This window comes from Thunnus albacares, chromosome 22, assembly GCF_914725855.1.
Source record: "Thunnus albacares chromosome 22, fThuAlb1.1, whole genome shotgun sequence".
In the NCBI taxonomy this organism is placed as follows: domain Eukaryota; kingdom Metazoa; phylum Chordata; class Actinopteri; order Scombriformes; family Scombridae; genus Thunnus; species Thunnus albacares.
In genome coordinates, this window is record NC_058127.1 from 26,663,177 (window position 1) to 26,686,408 (window position 23,232).

A 23,232-nucleotide genomic window follows, 5' to 3' on the forward strand; every position below is an offset into this window, starting at 1 on the left:
TGCCACTGAAATGTCTTGACATTTGGTGGTTTATACTATATTATGCTCCAATTATTTTGCACTTGTAAAGCCTCATAATTCAAGTAATGGCACAGTATCAATAGACTATTACAGTATTACCACAGCTAATTATTAGAGTATCAAACAAAGAGAGCATTGTTGCAGCAGAAACATCCTAATGGGAAGACACAAAACATTCTATTTCCCTCAACAGACAACTTAAATGACTAACAGCCCTAGCAGCAGCATGTATGTATGTTTTATGCATATTTCCCAAATATTAAAAACTGCATGACTCATCAGTTTTTATGAAACGATTGACACAGTGACTACCACAGAGGCTAAATGATGCTTATTGACCAAGAATCCTCATGAGATCATTGACTTCTAACATCTGTGTGCAGTAAGGTTAAACAGTAAGATGTGATGGAGTTACAATCACAATGTTGGCAATATTGGTATCTGATACAACTTTATTCTAAAACATGCTATTATTAGGAACTTTTAAAATACAAAAAATGACCCGAGAGCCATAGGTGTGGCTAGAAGCTAACTCGGTGTGGCTAACCGTCTTACAGGACCAAACAACCTGTCATGTCTTAGCATGTGACAGTAGTAAAAAAAAAAAAAACACATAAATCTAGATATATCCTCTAAAATGCCCTTGTGGAATGATATACAGGAAAATCTTTGCCTTCACATTTCAGAACAAAAGTTGGCCATGCATTATGGCAATACGGATGAAGCCAGACATTATAAAGACAGAGGTCATGGTTAATGGCAACCCTCCGATTTATTGGTATTGAGAGAAACTCCCCCTCCCCTAGAGGTGGCCCTGTTGCCAATAGATTCCTACAAAGGGAAGCTTATTGAATTTCCATTTTAAATAGCATAAAGTTCCATGTTCTGAATGAATTAGACCATAAATGATTCACAAATTGTGAATCGATAATTGAGTCCTATGATTTTTCATTGAGAATCTAATGTTAGTTGTGTATATAAAGGATATGGAGGTAAAATTACAAGACATGGATTAGTTTTAGGATATTAAACAATATGAATTCTACAATTGCTAAACGGCTAAACCTAGCCATCCACCAAAATAATTTGGCTTTTAAATTTAAATTTTGGGGTGTAATGGGGTTATATCCGAACTTGTACAGTATGCATTTAAAACACCTAGTGTACATATAACCATATGCAGTAAACGTAAAATCCATTTAAATCCCAATAAAAACGACCTTAATGTACCATCTAAAAATCAATACCTCAGTGGGGAGAGGCCTGTAAACCCATGCTGGGTGTCATTCTGCAGCAGGCTGTTTAATAGGTCATAGTGTGGAGAGGATTTATTTGCTTTAATTGAAATGCAGTTCTATTGCCAACATTTTTATAATCAATCCCCAATTACAAATGAGATTTTTAATAATAATAATACTAACAATAATAATAACATTCATATTATTAATATTATTTTATAACAGATTATATTTATTTCATCTGACTACAGATTGCAGCCTGATACTGGCAACAAAATAAACACACACCTATCTTGCAAACATTATATCCTATGTTTCAGTTATCCACCATTGATTTGCATGATTTGTTGGTTAGTGAGATATTTGGCTTTGACAGAAGCCTAGGTTGATGAGTGAGATAATGAATCATTTAAAGCTATAACATCTAGTCCCTTCACATCTGTCAGAACTTAATGAGAGGTATGTAATGTTCTTTCATATGTGTTTTGCAGTTACTGCACAGAATAGTCTAATATCTACAATAAAGGACAAAGGATGAAAGAAAGGATGTCTATGAAAAATCCTTGTTGCATGTAAGTGCACTTCAATATTTCAGGTTTGAGTCCAGCATAAACTCCACCTGATTTTCTGTCACTCACCAGTATTTTACAAATATAAATCTGTATTGAAACTGTGAGTTGCTACTGCTTTTATCAAGCTTCCCACAATGGATCAATAAAGTGTTCTCTTCTATAATATAGTTTGCCTGTTTTGGGAGACCCAGGAGTACTTTTGCTGTTCTTTTCAATGATTGTGATTACACACAATGTATGTACACAAATCCAGAGACTATATTTACCAAACTGCTAAAGGTATATTTTTAAAGATAACATAAAAAAAAACTCCTTTTCCTGCCTAAATTTACAGTCACTATGTGCAGGATGTGAAGTTTTTTTGTTTTTTTTTTTACTATGGCGCCATCTGGTGCAGCTACCCACTACCCCCGATCCTCTGCCCCACACACACCAACACACACACAAAAACATAAAAATCCGCCATTTAGTAACTTTTAAGAGAGCTCAGTCTCTTAAATTGGTCAGTAGTCATCTATTTGGGTCTTATGTCAGGATCACACTACAAAAAAAGACACCATCTGACAGCAATGGATCATAGTCGAAGCCAATTCTGCATTTGGGACGCCTCACAAGGAGCCAGCAGTAAGACTACCATGTCCAATACTTTTAATCTTCTCTTGGCTGGTTACAATGTGCTCAATGACAATAGTAGCTGACATTTCAGATCCAAGAATTGTGTCTCTGCCTCATGCAGGTTGTGACAGACTGGAAGCCAATATTGGTCTGTTTTGACACGGCCATGATCACCTAATCTAGTGACTGTATGGAAAGCGTGCACTCTGAGAATGTTTTAGAACAACACAATAACAAGCAGTTAATCATTACCATTTGTATGGCAAGGCATATTATTTGTTACCAAAGTAATATGACATAGTACAAAGTACACAGAGAAGTAATGCAATTACAGGAGAGATGACAGCTATTTTAAGACTGCAGTTCTTAGTCATTGAGAAAATGCCGTTGGGCAACAGGAATGATTTGGGGCCATAGTAGCCAAGTATCAGCATGGACATCAATAGAAACAGCTCCAAGTAGTGTAGTAAGATTTGAAAACTACCCCCTCGAGTCATCAAGTTTTTCCCTCTTAGTTGGGAGTTAGAGATGGCACTCATGCATATCACAACTTTGGTTTCGTGTATATAAAACAAGAACTAGAAAGCTTTTGTAAACCACAAAAGATATAACTGCATCAACACACAAGAGGTTTGATGCAGAGTATGAAATTTGGTGGTAGCTAGATTTTCTGCAATCACCCGCACCTCTTGATCCTCAGTGAAAGTGGCCTAAAGGCCTGGTCACAAAGGAAAATGAGGAAAATCAAAGAGTCTTCACAAAATATTTGGTTTTAGTGATGTAGAAACTACTCATAGGCCTCTTGGTGAAGTTCTGTAGAAGGCAAGCTAACTGCTAACCAATAGCCTGCAGAGAACATGCTAGTGCTACTCAGTCACAATACTGTATCTCTATTTTCTCTTTTCATTCAATTATTTCAATTAAGGTTTTACTGAAGAGAGAAAAATAGCTCTCTCAGCTAATGAGCTTGCTGACTGTCAATTAGCAAGCTTGTTAGCTGGATAGCTGATGGGACAATAAGTTCACAGAGTTTATTTAAAGCTCATATTTGTACCTCCTCCTGTCTCATAACGGTCTGCAAACCATTCCTCTTGAGTCTAGAAGTTTATACTAAGACGGGGAGAATTATGGTGCCACACTGCTAATAAACTGATGGCTACCTCAATTTTGGACTCTCCAACTTTCCATACCCATAAGTCAAAATATCTCCTTTCCTTGCCATCTTGCTTGTGTGATGTCATTTGGAGCCAGAGTCTGTGCAGTAGAGTCAGGCAGCAGGATGATGGCCCGCGGGACATAGCCCCTCAGCCGTCCTGCCGCTGTCGATGGAGGTTTGAGAGCAGCTGTCACTGCTGTCAATCATTACGTCAGACCCCCTTTTTATATCGTCAAATAACTAATTAGAAACAAACTTATCAGAAAAATGAGTACTTGGACAAACATCAGCATGATAAGAAGTACCTAAAATGACAGAAACTATCATTGAGAAAAATTTATTTGACGTGTACTTTGATTTTTTAGTTTGGCTCATGTCCCATCTGCTAACATGAAAGAGGTGGGACTTATGACCTATACTTCAGCCAGCCACCAGGGGGTGATCAAGATGTTTTGGCTTTACTTTTGGGGAGTTTTAATGATGTCCATCTTTATATACAGTCAATCATGTATGTATAATAAGAGCTGGATAGGGCACCGCTCAACCTTGCAGCCAATTTTTCCCAGTGGCCACTCGCGGAATTGCAGCAAAATATCCCTCTGTGGCCCAAAAGGCCTTTTTCCCAATAGACCACCATTGCAAAAGAGACATCTGTAAAACTGTTGACAGGACACCTTGAACTGCAAACGTCAATCATGACCCTTATGAATTTTTGATCCATGGAGGTTTTATAAAACTTTTGTCGAGCTGAAAAAAGTGATTTAAAAATCTGTGATGTCATCACAATGTAAAGTCTATGGACCAAGCAGGAACTTGTGGGCGGGGCCAGCAGGGGAAACACTACTGCACAAATTCAATGGGCCACACAACGCGGAAGCAAACCCGGGTGCTAGAAACTTTTTTTGGCAATTCTTATAGGACTGAATGGGTGCCATTTTTAGTCTGGTATCCAGCTCCTATACTACATCCATGCAGTCAATGGTCAGCACTATCAAGACGGCTTGCTATTGGTCTGTCACACAAATTTGTGGGTAAAAAGTTGAACCCGAGGTAAAATATTTTGAATAGCTTTAATCTACTGAGCCAATCCACTAATAACGGCTATTCCGCTGGAATAAATTGATTGCACTGCAAAATGTTAGAATTTTAAATGCTGGTGTGACCAAGTCTTAAGACAATTGTTTAAGAGGAACCCCCAATGTGTCATCTCCTTGGTAACAGAGAATATCCTAAATGATGATGGCTTCTTGCACCATTCCCAATGCCACAGCCGGGAGCCCCATTATAACCATTGGGCCAATCAGTCTAGAGAGGACAAGTAACAATTTACCAAATATAACATACTTATATTTATCGTTTTTTCAGATCACACAAAGGGACACGGAGTGCTGTGGAGTGGGGGACTAGCCAGTGGAGGCATATGTTCCATGTTCTCCATTAAGGAAAATCAACAAGCATCCCAACAATCTGTCAAGATAATTACTGCCTGTATGGTGCATTATACATACAATTGGCTGTATTATGCACTGCCCTAATTCCCCACCCTCCAGATGATAATAATAATGATAATGAAGATAGTTGCATATAAATCTTTCCACAACAACAGATTGAAAACTCAAAAACCATTTAATGTTTAAATATTTTAATTTTGAGAGCATATGATTGCTCTTATGCACAAGGTTTTAATGCTCATTCACAGTTCTCCTTTCTACGAAGCGTCTAGGTCATCAATGTCACCTGGGTCCAGTCTTGAAGGGAAATGCACAACGTCTGTGCCTGTGAACAGTAATGGATCTGCCAGGGGAGGGAAGGACAGCCCAGGAGACTGAGACGTTTTCACTGAAAATAAAGAAACATGTATTATGCTATGAATTATGATGTGTGTAATTAACTACCAAATGAAAAAAATGAATGTATTAATGTTGCCCTTACCTTGACAAGAAGCGGCATCAGAGGAAGCATCAACCCCACTAATTGAAGCATTACTTTCTCCAAACACTCACTGAACCACTTAAGCAAGTGTGCTTAATGGTTTAAGACTGCCATCTGTACAATGTAGCATTGGTCATTAATAATGTGTTATCTGAGGCAGTATGCATAATTCAGAGTAGGGTAGTATAGGCTTACCAGTTGCAGCAGTTGCTTTCTTGTAAGCTGCGATCTCCCGATGAGCTTTTGACAAGATGTTATGCTGTTATGGGTTCCTTAAGAGTCACAAATCACAACACTGAAGCTGGCATTAATTTAGTTAGTAATTTCTTTCTATGCCTCTTTTCTGCACTTTTCAGTGTCTTAGTCAATTTCCTTTTTATGAAATCAAATCATGAAATTTGATGTGACTTGGACAACATAGGCTGTGCTGTCTATCGGTGTCCTATGTCCATGAAACTGCCACTGGGAGTTGCCAAAGTCGGAAATTTTCCAATTCTACACAGAACGGCTTTCAAGAATAACCATGAAAGTTATCTATGTAGAAAGGCATATTAAATCCTAATTTCCAAATTGATCTACTCTGAAAATCATGTCCTGAACTTTCTTTTGAAAAAAAATGAGAAATTTGTAGTTCAAATTTTTTTGGTTGAGGACAGGACCCTGTGCCACTCAAATGCTGTTTTTTCATTGTCTGCATAATCACAGGAATTACAACAGCCAAACACAAAACACAGAAAAAGTCAGACTGAAGCTTTCTAGCTAGTTTCTCTTCTCAACTTAGCTTGCTGGACAAGCTACCAAACAAACATCCACTGGGTAAAAATGCAGGGCTAGATAGCTAATTAGCCAGTCAGCTGTAGCACACTGAACAGGTTAAAATCTTACCTGAAAATGTCAACATCACTGTATCTGAAAAAGACCTTTTTGTCTTCCTCCAAGTATTAACACATACCAACAGCTGATTTAAAAAAAATCACTTTGACATTGACTTTTGACTGAAAAGGAGATTACTTCTGTCATTTCAGTTGGATTGTCAGTTGGAAGTCCTACTTTTGCTCCTGCACTCAATTGTATTCTTTACATTAGTAAGAAAGTGTAATTCTATGAAGTTTTGGATGTAGGGAAATCAGGTTTGGGAAGGCATTTACATGTGCTGCAGTAGTCAGATTTCTGCAAAACCCTGTTTTACATGCAGACAGTCAGTAATCAGACCATTTCCCCTAGAACATATTCTTTGAACAGTTCATAGTTTCCAAAGGGCCCAGAAACACTTTTTGTCATACACATCTATTACATAAGAAATAAATTAAATAAAGTTAAAAATAAATGCCCCTGAGCATAACACATTTCAAAAAGACTCTTTGAATAATCATAATTTCAACTGATATAAGAACACCACTGAGAGCTGTATAAAGATATTATTTTTGTCCCATTCCTGTGTGGAGGTAGTTGACCCGACTCAGCCAGGAATGGGATGTGTCATGAGCTGAGAAACAGAAAGTAGAAAGTAGAAATATATATTTTTGGTGCACTGGGTGAGCAGCTTTCATTGCGTGTTTGGATTTACAGAGTGTTTAATACATTCAAGGAGGAAACACATCTATATTTAAACACAGGTCTATTTAAAAGAATAGTTTGACATTTTGGGAAATACGGTTATTCATTTTCTTGACGAGTTACCTGAGAAGGTTGATAGCACTGTCAGTCATATTTGTCCTTGTAATATGAACCTAGCCAGCAGCTGGTTAGCTTAGCTTAACACAAAGACTGGAGACAAGGATCAGCTAGCCTGGCTCTGTCCACATGCAGATAACAAATATAGGCAGACTGTGCATTTTTTAGGCCAACACTGATATTGATATTTGTGAATTCAAAATAATCAGATAACTATATATTGGCAAGTTTTTAATCATTTTTGTTTACATAAATACATAATGTTAACATACAATCTTGATACGGATCACTCTTTTTTAAAGGATTGTGACCAGGACAGATACTAAATGGGACATTTTACAGTTGAAAAATCAACTTGTCAGTGCTCTCTGTTGGACAAACTACGTAACTGAGACACTGTTTCTAAATGACTTCAAACCTGGTTTAGTATTATTGCAATTTCTTGTTACTTATCAGCCAACATTTACACCGATAACAGCCAATATATCTGCCTGGCTTTAAGTCTAGCACCTCTAAAGCTCACTAATTAGCTCATTATATTAGAGCTGCAATGATTAGAAGATTAATCGTTTAGTTGCCAACTATTAAATTAATCGGCAACTATTTTGATAATCGATTAATCGTTTATTCTTTAAGAAAAAAAAAGTTCAAAGTCTCTGATTCCAGCTTCTCAAATGTGAACATTTTCTGGTTTCTTTACTCCTCTGTGACAGTACACTGAATATCTTTGTGTTGTGGACAAAACATTTGAGCGCATCACCTTGGACTTTGAGAAACAGTGATCGAAATGTTTCACCATTTTGTGACATTTATGGACCAAACAACTAATAAATTAATCAAGAAAATAATCGACAGATTAATCAATAATAAAAATAATCATAATTTGCAGCCCTACATTATATCTCATTTGTTGAATCCATACAAAAACCAAAGAGTAAAAACAATAATTTTGTGGTTTGACAGAAGGTTATGTGCTGGACTATTTCCTGGTCAGGAGCAGTGACTTCCTGGAGTCCTGTCTGTGAACAGTCTTCATGCTAAACCAATCAAACCATCTCCCAGCTCCAGATTTATATTTAACAAATATGCCTCTCAGCAAGAAAGTGTTTTCAAAAATGTTGAACTTGCCACGGCTTGGCTCACTGATGTGTTTTTAATAGTTCTTGGACAACAATGGAGCTCTGTGGCGCAGAGGAATAAGATCAGGTTTTGGATACACACAATACTTGTGAGTAGATCAATTCATTGTTGGGTTGGCTCTGCACATGAGATTTGTTGACAATAAGAGAAATCTAAAATATTGCCAGGCCTATCCTTTAATCTAGTTAGTTTCAGTTTCAGTGTAAATCTGTCTTATGACTGAATTATTTTGTGTACAACACACCACTGCGAGCAGTGATTGATCCTTTTTCATCCTGCCACAGTGCTGGGTCATCATCATGCACAAGCTCACAATAGAAACACCCTCTAAAAACCAGTTAAGCATATACATATCCAAGTAATCTGATTTGATATGAAGAGATGTAGCTGTATAAAACAAATTTACTTTCTTTTCGGGAGTTTTGTCTAGAAATCAGGATTCTGCAGCGAGACAAGTGCATGTAAATGCAGAGAATGCTGGTAGACCAAACTGCTCCTGCTGTAAAATGAATGAGGGTCATGGGAGGAGAGGATGGGTGTGTGGGGGGATGGGTGGGGATTACATGTGTGTCATTACACCAACGGACAGCTGCAGGTGTAATAAATATGATGAAACGGGGGGAAAGGAGAGGTGATGGGACGACAGAAACGAGGGCTATGTGTTCTGTACATCCGGTTTCAGAGAAGGAGCGAGCGAGAGCGAGGTGATGCATCACTCCACACACACACACACACACACACACACACACACACACACACATACACACACACACACAAAGCCCTATTTGACTTTGCAGTAGTTCATCACGAGTGAGGCCTATCTGTGAACAATAAAACTGCTCAGGCAGACAACATTCCCTTCCACCTCCTCATAGCCTCCTTCAAATCCTCCACCTCCTCCTAGCCACCTCTCAACCCTTCCCTTCTTCCTTGCCTCCAGGGTTCGAATTACACAGTGGCTTTTGGGGGGAGCCCTATATTCCAGTGCGCTATTAAACATGTCACATGCACGCGCATATATAGATGTACGCGGCCAATTGCAGGGTTACTGCAAAAAAAACATTCTACCATTACTACGTACAGTTAATACTGTCAATAACATTTCACTTCATACAGAAATAATCTAGCTATGCAGGTACCACAGAGAGACAGAAAAACAGTTATCAATCAAGCACAACAACAAAAAAACTTGCGCTACGCTTCTAAACAGACCTAAGTTATATCACATGACACCATCAGAACATGCCCACAGCTTCAACTGTTGGTCTTACACAAAGCTAGCAAGACAACAGCAACACTCTAAACGCAAACATGCAAACGCCTACTGCATAGTAAAACATCCTGGAGGCGACGTCACTATTCACTACTTGAACTTGGCGACATAAACATAATGATTTGAGTGTGCCGCCATGCATGGATGGCCACAGCAGGAATAGACTGTGTTTATTATAGTGGAGACAAATGTTCGGAAATTGGAATATAATAAGCGAATAAACATTGACATATTTTTACTATTATTATTTATTTCAGGACCCTTAATGTACAGAAAATCCTCATGTCCTCTTCAGGGGAACCGAGCTCCCCTTAGCTCCCCTGTAATTCGAACCCTGTTTGCCTCCTTCTATTTTAGTCCCTAACACTCCTTGCGCTCTCCTCCTCATCTCCTAACTTCTTCCAAGCCTCCCTCATGCTTCCCCGAGCCTCCCTCTTCATCTCTTCTTAAACTCTCCCCTCCTCCTCCCTTCTTCCCAGCCTCCCTACCATCCCCCTCCTGCTGCTTCTCTCCTCCTCTCCTAAATCTGTCCCTCCCTTCTCCTCTCACTCTCTTGTCCTTCTCCCTGGGCCTCCCCTCTGCACTGCAGCATCTATACAGTCATTAATCTCCAAGGTCCCTTTACTACATCACACAATGAGTGTGTGCGTGTGTGTATTTGTGTGTGTGTGTGTGTATACAGTATGTGTAACACCATGTCACACGCTCTCTGAATATGTTGCACAGCCATGAACCTGCAAGTGTCCATAACTTCCTGTTGTGACATCAATTTTGTCCACTACTGAAATCCTGCACAACAAAAAAAAGGTGTTTTAACCCAATTTCTAAGGTGCTATCCAGAGGTTAATTTCTTTATGCAAAGTGAAAGGGGTGACTTTTCATTTCATTTCCTCTCGCACTACATTTGACACATTTCACTAATTAAAACGTACGTCATACTTGTGACCCATGCATGAGCATGCGAGAGCCCCGTAGTCCTCAGAACCTTATCTGCAATTTGTGAGTGTATGTCACCTTGATCTTTTTGTACAAACAAGAAAAATATTAAACGTGGCTTTTTTGTATGATCATATAAAATACAGTATTGGCCCAAATATAAGACAGCTCTAATTATACAAGACGACCCCGTTTTCCAACAACTGTTTTTAGAAAAAGACTTTTTGAACATACGAAACACTTTTAGACTTGTCCTGCTGGGAAAGTTTCCCCAAGATATTAATAGAGTCCTCTGCCTTGGAGCACTTTTCTCTTCCATTTCCACTGAGCAGAACGTTAATCCCACATTTAGGTAGCTTGACACTCTCCAGTCAGGCTGCTAAAGTTGTGGTCTATTTGAGCTCCTCACCATGATATTAAGCCACACTGGTAATTCTTGGCAGTTTTGACAGATGATTTGGTTCCCCGGTGTGTTTCTGCAGTAAAGACATTACAAGATGCTTTCGACTAATTCTCACTCATCAGGAATGAATTTCCCCCAAAATATGTTGCAAGCACTGGCAGAAACTGCTATAGTTCTGATTAACAGACTCATTATAAACAGAAGAAACTTGCTAGCAAAGCGACATCATCAGGCTACAAAAAACTCTAACACTCTATATACTTTCCCCATTAAAAAAGATTATCTACTGCTATGAAGACATAAATGTCTAGTCCTTGAATATAATCCTTGTCTTGTATTTGGGCCGACAGACAAATATAAAATCTTTCATTTTAATTCACCTCATGCAAAATGAGCATGGAAATACTGTTTGTCACCATGTTTGTAGTAGTAGTTTGTATTAGGAAATCGAGTTGTCCTTTCCCAATCTCTCAAAAATTTGGGAAACATGTTAAAATCTTTTTTTGTTGTGCAGTGGACCGATTTTTTTTCCCATCCATATGATGAGAAGAGTCCTTTGAGAAAAGCTGATTCTTATGTGATGCAAGAGGCACAACCTGGGTCTATAAAACACTATTGCAAGCCAATTGGCATTACACACCAAATTAGAGCTGCAATTATTAATTGATTAATTGTTTTGAGTCATTTTTAAGAAAAAAGTCCAATTCTCTGCTTCCAGATTCTCCAATATGAATATTTTCTGGTTTCTTTAGTCCTCTATGACAGTAAACTGAATATCTTTCAGTTGTGGACAAAACAAGACATTTGAACATGTTTCACCATTTCCTGACATTATATGGACCAAAACACCCATAAAATAATCGACAGATTAATCGATTATGAAAATAATCGTTAGTTGCAGCTCTACACCAAGTTATTGCATCTTACTAGGATAAAATATGGCATCTTAAAAGTGTGTTTAAACATTAATGTTCCTCATCTTAATGTATTCAAAACTGAAAGAGACCACTTTCCCCCTGCAGTGGCAAGACCACTTCTTTTTTTTGCTGTATTTTTTGCAATATGATGCCACATTTTAATCTTTCATGCAGTAACAGCAAAAAAGATCTTGTGTCACAACACGCATGAGAAACTACTCGTTGTTTGCTCAAACACCCAGTGTTGTATGTACAGAACTGCGTGCACATCAGCTGTCCGCGCCCATTTTGAGAGTATATCTGGGGGGTTTTTTTTTTACACTGGAGTTATCCTGCTGCTGTTTGCACGGTGAGACAGACACAGAGAGACTGGACTGTGTGAGTAAATGTGTTGACAAAAGTGGAAAGAAAAGGATGTCCATGTTGTGCTTTCCTATTTTTTCTCTCCCTTCCATGATTAATACAATAATTCCTCCACGCTTTCAATTCCAAATACCAAACTGTCAAAAGCCATCAGATCACATCCAAACCTCTCACTCTGTTTTTCTACCTCTCTCTCTCTGTCTTTCTACTCCCCCCCGTCTTTCTACCTCTCTCTCTTTCTCTTTCTCTCTCTCTCTCTCTCTCTCTCTCTCTCTCTCTCTCTCTCTCTCTCTTTCTCTCGCAGCTATACAAGCTTGCATGACAACAGAAAGTCTTTCATTTGTGAGTCACCATGTAAAAGACAGCCATATAAATAACAGTAAGGGTATGATGATGATGGTGGTGATGACGATGATGATGATGATGATGATGATGATGATGATGATGATGATGATGATGATGATGATGAGAGGGGAGGATAGCTGCCACTTTGAAAAACAACACATCAGTCCTGTCATTACTTAAAGGACTAGTGTGTACGATTCAGTGGCATCTAGCGGTGAGGTTGCAGAAAAAAATTGAATAACCCCCCCCAAGAGTCAGTCCTCTCTAGAGCCAGTGTTTGATTCATCCATTCTGGGCTACTGTAGAAACATGGTGGTGCAACATGGCTGGCTCCATGGAAGAGGACCTGCTCTCTATGTAGATATAAAGGCTCATTCTAGGGTACCAAAAACACTACGATTCTTATTTTCAGGTTATTATACACTGAAAAAACATACGTATGAATATTATATTCCATTTCTGACAAGTCTTTACAGCTGCACTGATCAATATCTCCATATTAATAATAGATGAATTGACTGTGTGTAATGTGAAAGGTGTTGCTTGTAATGACAAACCCTCAGAGAATTATCACCAACTCTGCAGTTCCCTCTGCAGCTACAGAGCGTTTTAGCCTCTTTTAGCTCACTGCTTTCATTTTTCAGCCTGCAGTTCTGCTCTCACCAACCATATATCACACCACATGGCTGCAACTAACCATTGCTATCATTATCGATTAATCAATCGATTAACTGATTAGTTGTTTGGTCTATAAAATGTCACAAAATGGTGAAAAATCTCAATCCCACAGCCCAAGGGGACATCCTTGAATGTCTTGTTTTGTCCAGACCGATAGTCCACAACCCAAAGATATTCAGTTTACTATAAAGAAGACTGAATTAATCAGAAAATATTCACATGTCCAGCAGCAAAAAGCCATTGTTTTCAGTGAAGAAATTAGCAACTGAGGTGAACAGAGTGAAACACCTAGCAACCAATGAGCCAGATATTTATTTTGGGAGTTAGTGGAGACCCGAGATAAATTTATTTAAAGAAGGTTCATTTCAAGTGTTTGAAATTATTTCTGTAAAGAAGTTTATCTGGAAAGCTTTAGGAGGCTTAGACATCTTGCCCCTATAAATGCTGTTTTGTCAGAATCCCTATGAGTGCAAAGTTAGTGTGACCCATAGTCTGAATGGCCACAGTTATTAGAATACAACCCAGGATGAACAGCAATTGAACTCTAAATGGACAGAAACATGACTCCATATGAATGCTAATGTTTCTGTCTGTGCTGGATGTGTAAATAGAGTGTTAATAATATTTGAGAATGTTTTCAGCTTGTCCGTGGTCCCCAAGTGGGACAAAAAGCAGCAACTTTAAGTCTGTAGAATTACTGCATGATTGCTGCCATCTCACCTACAGACACTATTCCTCCTAACACACTGTGACAGCCTACATGCACACTAAACCCAAATATTCAGGCAACAAAAGGTTTAAAATGACAATAATAATAATATCTCTGTGTTCATGTCAAATCACATGTCATATTAACATCATTTTCTAGTTTAATCCTAATAAGGATTAAACAAATGTCCTCAAATCTGCTGTGTCTAAATACTTTTTATTGAGGTGATTATCATTTTGATAAGATAAGTATGCTTTGACATTTATTGCGCACACTTGGAATTATCCACTCCTGGCCTATCCCAGTAAGCCCCTTGCTCACTTGGTCACACTTGGTCCTATCCTCCATTTTGTGCACTCTCATAGTGTAGGGTGTCCCATTTCTATTTAGGATGAGGGGATAGTGGTTATCCAGCCCTCCAGATGGCCCGCCAAATGGAGCATTTCCACATGCATAGTCAAATCATGTGGTAGACGAAATTTTCTGAGAATGCATCACAACTTTGGCTAAAAATCTGTATAAGCATAAATCATTTTCATGAAAAATGAGAAAGAAAAATAAAAGAGAAAGAATATCTTATGCACATGCAGTGGATTCTTCATGACAGGCATCTTATGACAATTGCTGTGCATGATGTCAATAGATGATACTGTTAATCATGGTAACCATGGATGTACTGGCCTCTTCATAACTATGTGACATACAGTAGTTTCCAATACTGCAGTTGGTGTCCCAATTCATATTTACAGATTGCCCTCCTGGCCCCTGACACTCTACTCCAATGGGCCATTACCCAATTAAGAGCACTCTGGGACGAGTGGGGAAGTAATGAGATAGGGCCAATATCTGTTAATTTCACAAGTCTCATATATCTACTTACAAACGTAGTATAAGGCAAGACTGCATGGACATTTGGATTCTTGTTTTGCAGAGACATTTGTAAGTCTAAAGTACTCACTTTAAGTGGATATTTCCTCTTTTTGTATGAGATCCATACATGCAACATACAAGCATGCATGTGCTGCTGCTGTCCCTATGACTGTGGTGATCTCCTAACTTTTCGTCTGCCACAAGCTGGTCAAAATTTTCACTCTAAAATTCCCTGTGGGGTTTAAATCTACTTTGAGAATAAAGCTGGCATAGCAAGTTAACATGCTAACATAGCATATTACCATGCTAACAAACTATAGACATGTACATACTGAATTTGCAAATCAACATGTTAAATATTAGCCTACATAATAAGAATTAGCAGGTTGACATGTTAAGAGAGACCATGTTAACACACTAATGTTAGCATACTAAAGTAGGAAATGCTCCCTGCTAAGGATCATATTAATTGCCAACAGGCACTGACATGTATGTTAACATGCTAACTCTTAGTACTATAACCATGGATAGGGTGCTGCCGCTCAGCCTTACAGGCAATTTTTCCCAGTGGCCACTCACAGTATTGTAGCGAAAAATCCCCCTGCTGCACATATTCAGTGGGCCACACAACGCGGAAGCAAACCCGGAAGCTAGAAACTTTTTTTGACGTATGCACCAGGCGAGCAATTCCTATAGGACTGAATGGGCGCCATTTTCAGCCCAGTATCCAGCTCCTATAAAACATCCACGACTATAACATGCTGCTGCTAGCATAGTATGCTATGGCTATTGATGCATTCATGGTATGTCAGAAGAATGGGAGGAATAGAAAAACACCCTGTTGTTAAAATTTCAGGGTATTAGGCTACTCCCCAATACAGGTTTGGTAAAGTATTGCCTGGCCTCACACCATATTGATGAAACGTGGCCAAAATTAGTTGTTGAGTTGTAATTGAAATGAATCTCAATCTGGGAGGTTCAGGATCATGTTTTGTCAGGACGTGGTACGAATGAAGCCCTGGTGCCTTTGGCATTTCTTGCCCTGTGCTAGAAAAGTTGTCTTTCTATTATTTTTCATCCATCTGGCACAATTTGTTTTTTTAGAGTGTAATGACCATTACAGCCTCATTGGGCCTTAGATTTTCCATCTCGTTTTTATCAAGGATGGCGTAGGGTGCTATCACTAGATATACACTACACAAAGGTGACCTTGTTTGCTACCCAGTGTGCCCCTTCTGGGCAGCTGCAGCGCTGAATGATCAAGTTCATAGCAGCAGTGTCCAAAAAACACAGCCTAACTTCTAAACTTGTCTTTATTCCAAATTGCACAAGAAACCAGAGTACATTATAATCAACCCCTGGTCAGAGCCCATGAGGGCCAATCACAAGACTCACCTTGGAAAATCACTTTGGTGCCTATGCTGCTTATATAGCCATCTTGTTGATCTATTTAGGGTCTGACAAGATGACGGTATACAGTGCCAGTTTAAGCAGTTTAAGTTATTTCAGGAAATAAATGATTGACAATATAGTTTTTACATTGACAAGAGAATTCAACAGTAAAGATACTGATACCAATCTGGGAGGTTCTGGATCATGTTCAGGCAGGATGGGGCACAAGATAAACACATATATCAACACAAGCACCAAAAATTCAACATTATGGCCCTCTCACAGATAAACATATGTAATGGTTATTGTTATATATCTAGAGCTTGAAACAATCAACAGCTTCTCTAATGTCTCAGATTCTCTGCTCTTCTCTGTTTTACATCATTGCAACCTTAATATCTTTAGGTTTAGACTGTCGGTCAGATAGAACAAGCATTTTGAAGAAGTGACCTTGGACTCCTGGGATTTGCGATGGGAATTTTTTTTCTATTTTCTGACATTTTATGGTCTACATGATTAATCTTTCCTTGTGAGGCAGCTGGATTCACAAGATCATGAGATCACGAGAGAATCCATCTTGTCAGGCTTCGAGTTATGTGCTTGTGTCCGAACCACTGGTGGTTCGGACCAATCAGTCATGAGGATTCTCATGTGATCCCGTGAATCCAGCTGCTTTGCAAGACAAGACAATGATAGATGGTGATAGACAAATAGTTCATCCAATCACCTGCCAAGTATTTTTTTAAAGTGCCTGCCCTTTCCCAGTTCCACAACAGTTTCCAAGGACAACTTCTCAGATGGTTCTGTGTAACAAACCATCCGGTTCGTCAGTAAATCAGAAAAAAAGAATCTACACACACACACAGATATATATATATATATATATATATATATATATATATATATATATATATATATATATACACACACATATATACACATATATATATATATATACACATATATATATATAATAGTTATTTTAATATAGTAAAATAATAAAATAATAGAAAATAGAAAATAATAGAAATTCCAAATCCTGCGAAATACGTAGTGATCCCACTCTGGGATGTTTTGGATCAGGATAAGCCTGGATGACTGTTTCCCAAGTAGCTGCAGACTGCATCCTTCTCATTAAATGCCATCAATAAGAAACAAAATTGAGAGAAACATGGAAAATTTATCCAATACAACTTAAGCCTCAATAGAGACTTGTTATGCAGCCAAAAACATCCTCTTATTGACCTCTTGTTGACAGTTTTTCAACTCATTTATCAAGCAAAAGGCCAATCATTCTTTGGTTTCAATAGAATATTGTGAAAAATGCTCATCACAGTTTCTCAGAACCCAAGATGACAACTTCAGATTGCTAGTTTTTTTTTCAAATCAACAGTTGAAAACCCCAAAATATTCCATTTACAAATGTATTAAAAAGCAGAAATTATTCACACGTGAGAAGCTGGTGGCTAATGTTTAACATTTCTGCTTAAAAAATGATTCACTGATTATAAATTGTAAAATATAGTTACTGATTGATTTTCTTTAAAAAACTTGATCGATCAACTAATCAATTAATCCACTAATCATGTGAGCTCTACATAACCTTAGCTACAGCATGTTTTTATAGTGACTGAGGAAATGCCCAATCCTGCAAGAAGGTAGCAGTCCCAGTCTGGGATATTCTGGCTGACTGGTTTGAAAATATCCCAAATAGCTGACTGATGCAGGTGTTTCTGTTATTTTGTCGAAATTTACAGAAATACTAAATATTTTGATATTTTGTGTTATATAGCCTACTTAATGATGCAGCCAAAAAAGAAGAAAAAATAAAACACATAAACAAAAATTAACCTCTCAAAAATTAAAGTTTGAATGGTTTTACAAGTGTTCGGCCTATTTTTTATTTATGCAGTTCAATCAGCTGTTCATGTGTATGTTATCATTTTTCATTATGCTGTATTGGAGGAATGGCTAAGCAGATAGGATGGATGAATTGGACTAAATTGAATATAACCATAATCATATTAACACCATGCTCTAAACAATTACATGTTCAATCAATGAAAAAAAATCGTCCTCATACATGAACATTTATGCACCTGTAAGAATTTTTCAAGGTATAAGCTACATATTCAGCAGTGCAGTGTGTCGTCATGAGTGATACCACCGTGGTAGCCGAGCAAAGAAGATGAGAAAGAGCCTAAATAATCCGACAAGGTCACTATCCTGTCATTATTGAGAAGCCTGAACACATTTTAAGAATATTACATAATACCATTGGAGATTAAAATCAAACAATACCATAAAATCCGATACGTCACAATGAACCCAGCGGGCCTACAGAGCACCATTTGAGCATCGCACGCGCCATATAGGGATGTTATAGGCTGGTAATTTTCCTTTTAGACAACCTATAGGACAGAACCGAGTCATCTGTTATCTAACCGGCAGCAGCTCTCCAACCGTCTGCTCTGCGGCTCTTACCGCGGATGAGGGGCGGAGGTGGTGTCCTTGGTGTCGGTAGTCAGAGGAGACAGGATGGTAGACGGTATCACGGCTGATGCACGAGCTGCACAGTTCCGGCGATGAATGAAAGACAGACAGACCGGCTCTGTCGGTGTTCCACTGGAGACTCAACACAAGCCCCGCCCCTCCCAGTTCACGACGTCAAGCCTCCATACTGGACTCACTGGAGCGGCTCAGCATCACCGCAGCCCTCCCCCTCCGTTATCTCTCTCTCTCTCTATGTGTGTGTGTGTGTGTGTGCGTGCGCGCGCGCGCGTGTGCGTGTGTGTGTTTGTATGTGAACGTTTTTGTTACCTCATTGGGACCTTTGCCTGTATAAACACCGACCTTGTCGGGACCAGTCGCCCTCATGGGGACCAAAGCCCGGTCCTATTGAAGTGAAGTGTCATTTCTGAGGTCCAGTTAAAGGCTGGGGATAAGGTGTAAATTGAGTTTAGGTTAAGGTTAGGCATCAATTGGTTATGGTTAAGGTTAGGGTAAGGGTTTGGGTTAGGCTGTCCACAATGAATGGAAGTCAATAAGGATAGCTATGCAAACGCGCGCGCGCTCGTGTGTGTGTGTGTGTGTGTCAAGGGGACGTGCAGAGACTTCTAAGGAGCACGAGCAGCACATCTAATTACTGCCTTTTTTATGTAATTTTGCATCAGAGTGGCAGAAATTAGAAGATAAAAATGCCATTACACTTGCTAAAATAAAATAAAGGATGCACCAACTATATGTACCATCCTGTAAAAAAAAAAAAAAATCAGCATGGATTTTGGAAAGAAACACAACTTATTCAAGTAGTCCTTTTGTCTTCTGCCCTGGATGACAAGAAATGTTCACTTGATATATTTTTAGACCTCACAAAGGCATATGAGACAGTTGATTGTAATATTCTTATCTCTAAGCTTCAAAGATATGAAATTCAGGTTGTTCTCCTCAAATGGTTTGTTACCCTTATCTTAGAAATTTGAGCTATTTGTAGCTATTGATGGTTAAATATCTAAAAGCTCCACGCTTCGTCAAAGGGTGCCACAAGGATCTATTCTTAGCCCATTGCTTTTATATAGATTTATGTCAATGACCTGCCTGGTTTTATCTTCTGCCACTGTTGTTTGCTGATGATACGAATCTTATAGCTTCATATAAAGACTGTGCTCACTCACAAGTCTTTAAATAGTTTCAGTTGAGCAGATTTATTCTAACTATTGAAAAAAAAACAAGTTTTATATATAATATTTTCCAGTGAAAACAAGATTTGGCCTGGATATTTATGAATAATCATGATATTATGCAGGTGTCTTTTACAAGATTGTTGTGTAATTTGGAATAAAGATGAAATTCCACATTGAAAGCATTTGTCATAAGTGTATGAAAACAGTTGAAATAAAAAAGTTTGTTCTGACCCACCACACTTGTTATTTAACTTTGTATCACAGTTTAATTTATCCATTTTTTTATTAATGTAGAATTATTTGGGGTGCTATTATTTGGGGTGGGGAGAATTTCAACCAATTCAAGTAGCTAGGAGTGTCACAAATGAGGACGGGACAGACAGGTGGAGGAGCCAGATGCAGACACAGGGCAGCACAGGTTCAACCAAAAAAAAGGCTTTAATAAGTCAAAATTCAAAAACAGATGTCTATGAAGCTGGCAGGTCAAAAACAGATGGTAGTTCCAAACCACAAGCAACAGCAAGAGCAGATAACAGGATCAGAATACAAAATGACTGAATGCAAATGTCCATAGGAGCGACATTGTAACAAAGACAAACTGAATGACTGAGACCCGTAAATGTACTGAGGAGCTGATGAGGGAATGGGGAACAGACGAGTGGGGAGGAGGAGCAGATAGGAAATGATTGGTTGGGGAAAACACTGAGAGCAGGGCAGGGCTAATGAGGCTAGACACAGGTTCAGGTGTGAAGGGATAAGCTGACTGGGGAAGGAGCACAGAAGGGAAACAGCACGAACAGAAAACCAAAACCCAGAAAACACAATAAACACAGGAGTAGGACCATGACAATGATCCTTTGTCCTGCTAATGGAAATTTTATTTTTCAACATTCATAACAGTTTCATTTCAGCAGTGGTGTACTGTACTTAAGTACAATTTTGAGGTACTTGTACTTTACTTGAGTATTTCCATGTGATACTACTTTATATTTCCACTCCACAACATTTCAGATGGAAATATTGTACTTTCTACTCCACTACATTTATTTGACAGCTTTAGTTACTTTTCAGATGAAGATTTGACACAATGGATAATATAACAAGCTTTTAAAATACATCACATTGTTAAAGATGAAACCAGTGGTTTCCAAACTTTTTGTCTTTTAGTGTCTCACAAAAAGCAGTGTGTAGTCGGGGTCACATTTCACATGTCTATGAGTTGTTAACAGCTCCACCAAATTTTTCCCTCTAAACTTCTCACATGCTTTCATTTCAATAAATGTTCAAATGATCCAATATTTCACCAAAAATCAAAGATTCCAAAAACTGAAAACAGATTTGTGTATCAGAACTTTGTTTTTTCTTCTTTCCTCTCCCATTAATCATCTCACGACCCCTCAGATTTATCTGCTGACCCTTTGGAGGGGCCCAACCCCTAGGTTGGGAACCACTGGACTAAACTAGCTAACTGTATATAAAGCAGTTGAAACTAGCTCCACCTCCAGCAGCTACAACAGTAACATGCTGCTCTAACACTGATGCTTCAGTATTAATAATCTAATGATGTCATATATAATAATATATCAGTCAGAGGGACCAAACCACTACTTTTACTGCAATACTTTAACTACATCAAGCTCATAATACTTATGTACTTTTACTGTAGTAGGATTTTTAATGCAGGACTTTTACTTTTAATGGAGTATTTTTACATTACTGTATTGGTACTTTTACTTAAGTAAAGGATCTGAGTACTTCTTCCACCACTGCATATCAGTACTCACAGACATCTTCACAGACAAATAATTTTCTGTCTTTTCTTGTTTTCTGATGTTTATGATTACATTTAATTCAATCTCTGATTTTTTTTGTATTGGGCAGGACTCTATATAAACCCACTGGTTTTCTTCCTCCCCTGCACACAGTTTTTTTTTTATTGTATGTCTTTTACTATGATGTTTCATTGTATAAACACATAAACACTAAAGACACACATAATTAAAATAAGTTCACTACTTCACAGGTTCTGTCTGTCTGACAGCAGACATTTATTGAGAGTTTTTCTTGGCACTGTGGTGAGATAATTTTACCTTCCCAAATAAGATAAGATAGAATAGTAATAGAAGTGCTGCATATTAGATTAGAGTAGCCTAACTCTGGTGGAAGCTGAATCCCCTAACACCATGGCATTCAGTTCATTTATATTTAGTCACATATACAATGGTTGTTTTTTTACAGACAGTGTAAATCTAGGCTTATAAATATAAGTATTTATAGGCATACTTATAGTATGCCTATAAATACTTATACCCTTAATACCTATACCCTAATGTTGGTATTTACAAGTATGTATGTATTTAGGTGTAGATTCACACATGCATGTCTTGCTCTGTAGTTAGATAAGTGGGGGTAAACTGGTTAATGTTAGTCTGTATGCCTGTATATTAGGTTCACTATTATTGTTTTTGCTCTTCATTGGTGGCGGGGTAAGATGGAGATATGTAAGTGGGGGGTAAATGGGATCATTTGATGATTTTAAAAAAAACTATATATAACTATATATAATAAATAGATTAAATTTAAACTTAAAGTATTCATTAAAAACACAGTTAAAATATGCCAATAATGATTAAGATATATAATTACATTTGCCAATTAATAAATTACATTTTTCTTATTCTATTTTCAATAAATACAAATGTAAAACTGAGCAGCTGTTGACCTCTGACCCCATGCATCATGCCACCTGTTCCTGCTCACAGCAGAGAGCGACAGCTGGCCAATCAGAGCTCCTGTTGCTGCTCTGTGGGTGAGAACTCTTTTGATTTTTGGGTGGCACACTACTTACATGTCTTTCAATAAAACAGTTGAATGAAATGAAAATTGAATCAGTAAATGTTGAAGCAGGAGATAAATTAATGCTTCATAAATGATTCACCAAGTATGTGGAACAGCCGTCTGACACGTCACTACAAACACTCCCATAGGTGTTCAGCTGGGTTGAAATCTGGTCACTGTTGAAGTCATGGCGTATGATTCACCTAATTTTCATCTTCATCAAACCATTCAGTCAGGCCTATGACCTTTATGGAAACATTTCTATTTCTGTTAATGTTTCTCCACTCCTTTAGTCTGGTTGTTTCTTTCATTTGTCACCTATCTGTGACAATGTGTTGATTTCACTTCTATTGATTCTGTCTTTTCTTATTTCCTCTTTCCAAGAAAACCCATGTTATGTTCCTTTGACTGGCCCAATTTAAATGAAACTAAATGAAATGAAAAATGAAACACTCAATGATAGTCTTGTGGCAAAGT

At 38.1% G+C, this 23,232-nt stretch overlaps 1 protein-coding gene across 5 annotated transcripts in view; it reads right to left on the minus strand.

Moving 5' to 3' along the window:
- The window catches only part of nat16 (N-acetyltransferase 16), a 47,051-nt gene extending 28,108 nt beyond the window's left edge, over positions 1-18,943 (minus strand). For 3 of the 5 annotated variants that reach the window (XR_006400133.1, XM_044341536.1, XM_044341534.1), the window contains exon 1: positions 18,719-18,943. The gene's annotated coding sequence lies outside the window, so the exon portion shown is untranslated. Of the gene's footprint in view, positions 1-3,500; positions 3,795-5,227; positions 5,442-5,534; positions 5,649-5,729; positions 5,807-18,718 lie in introns of those variants that run through there. The other 2 variants (XR_006400134.1, XM_044341535.1) reach the window with 2 other exon arrangements.
- Between the last annotated feature and the right edge of the window lie 4,289 nt (positions 18,944-23,232).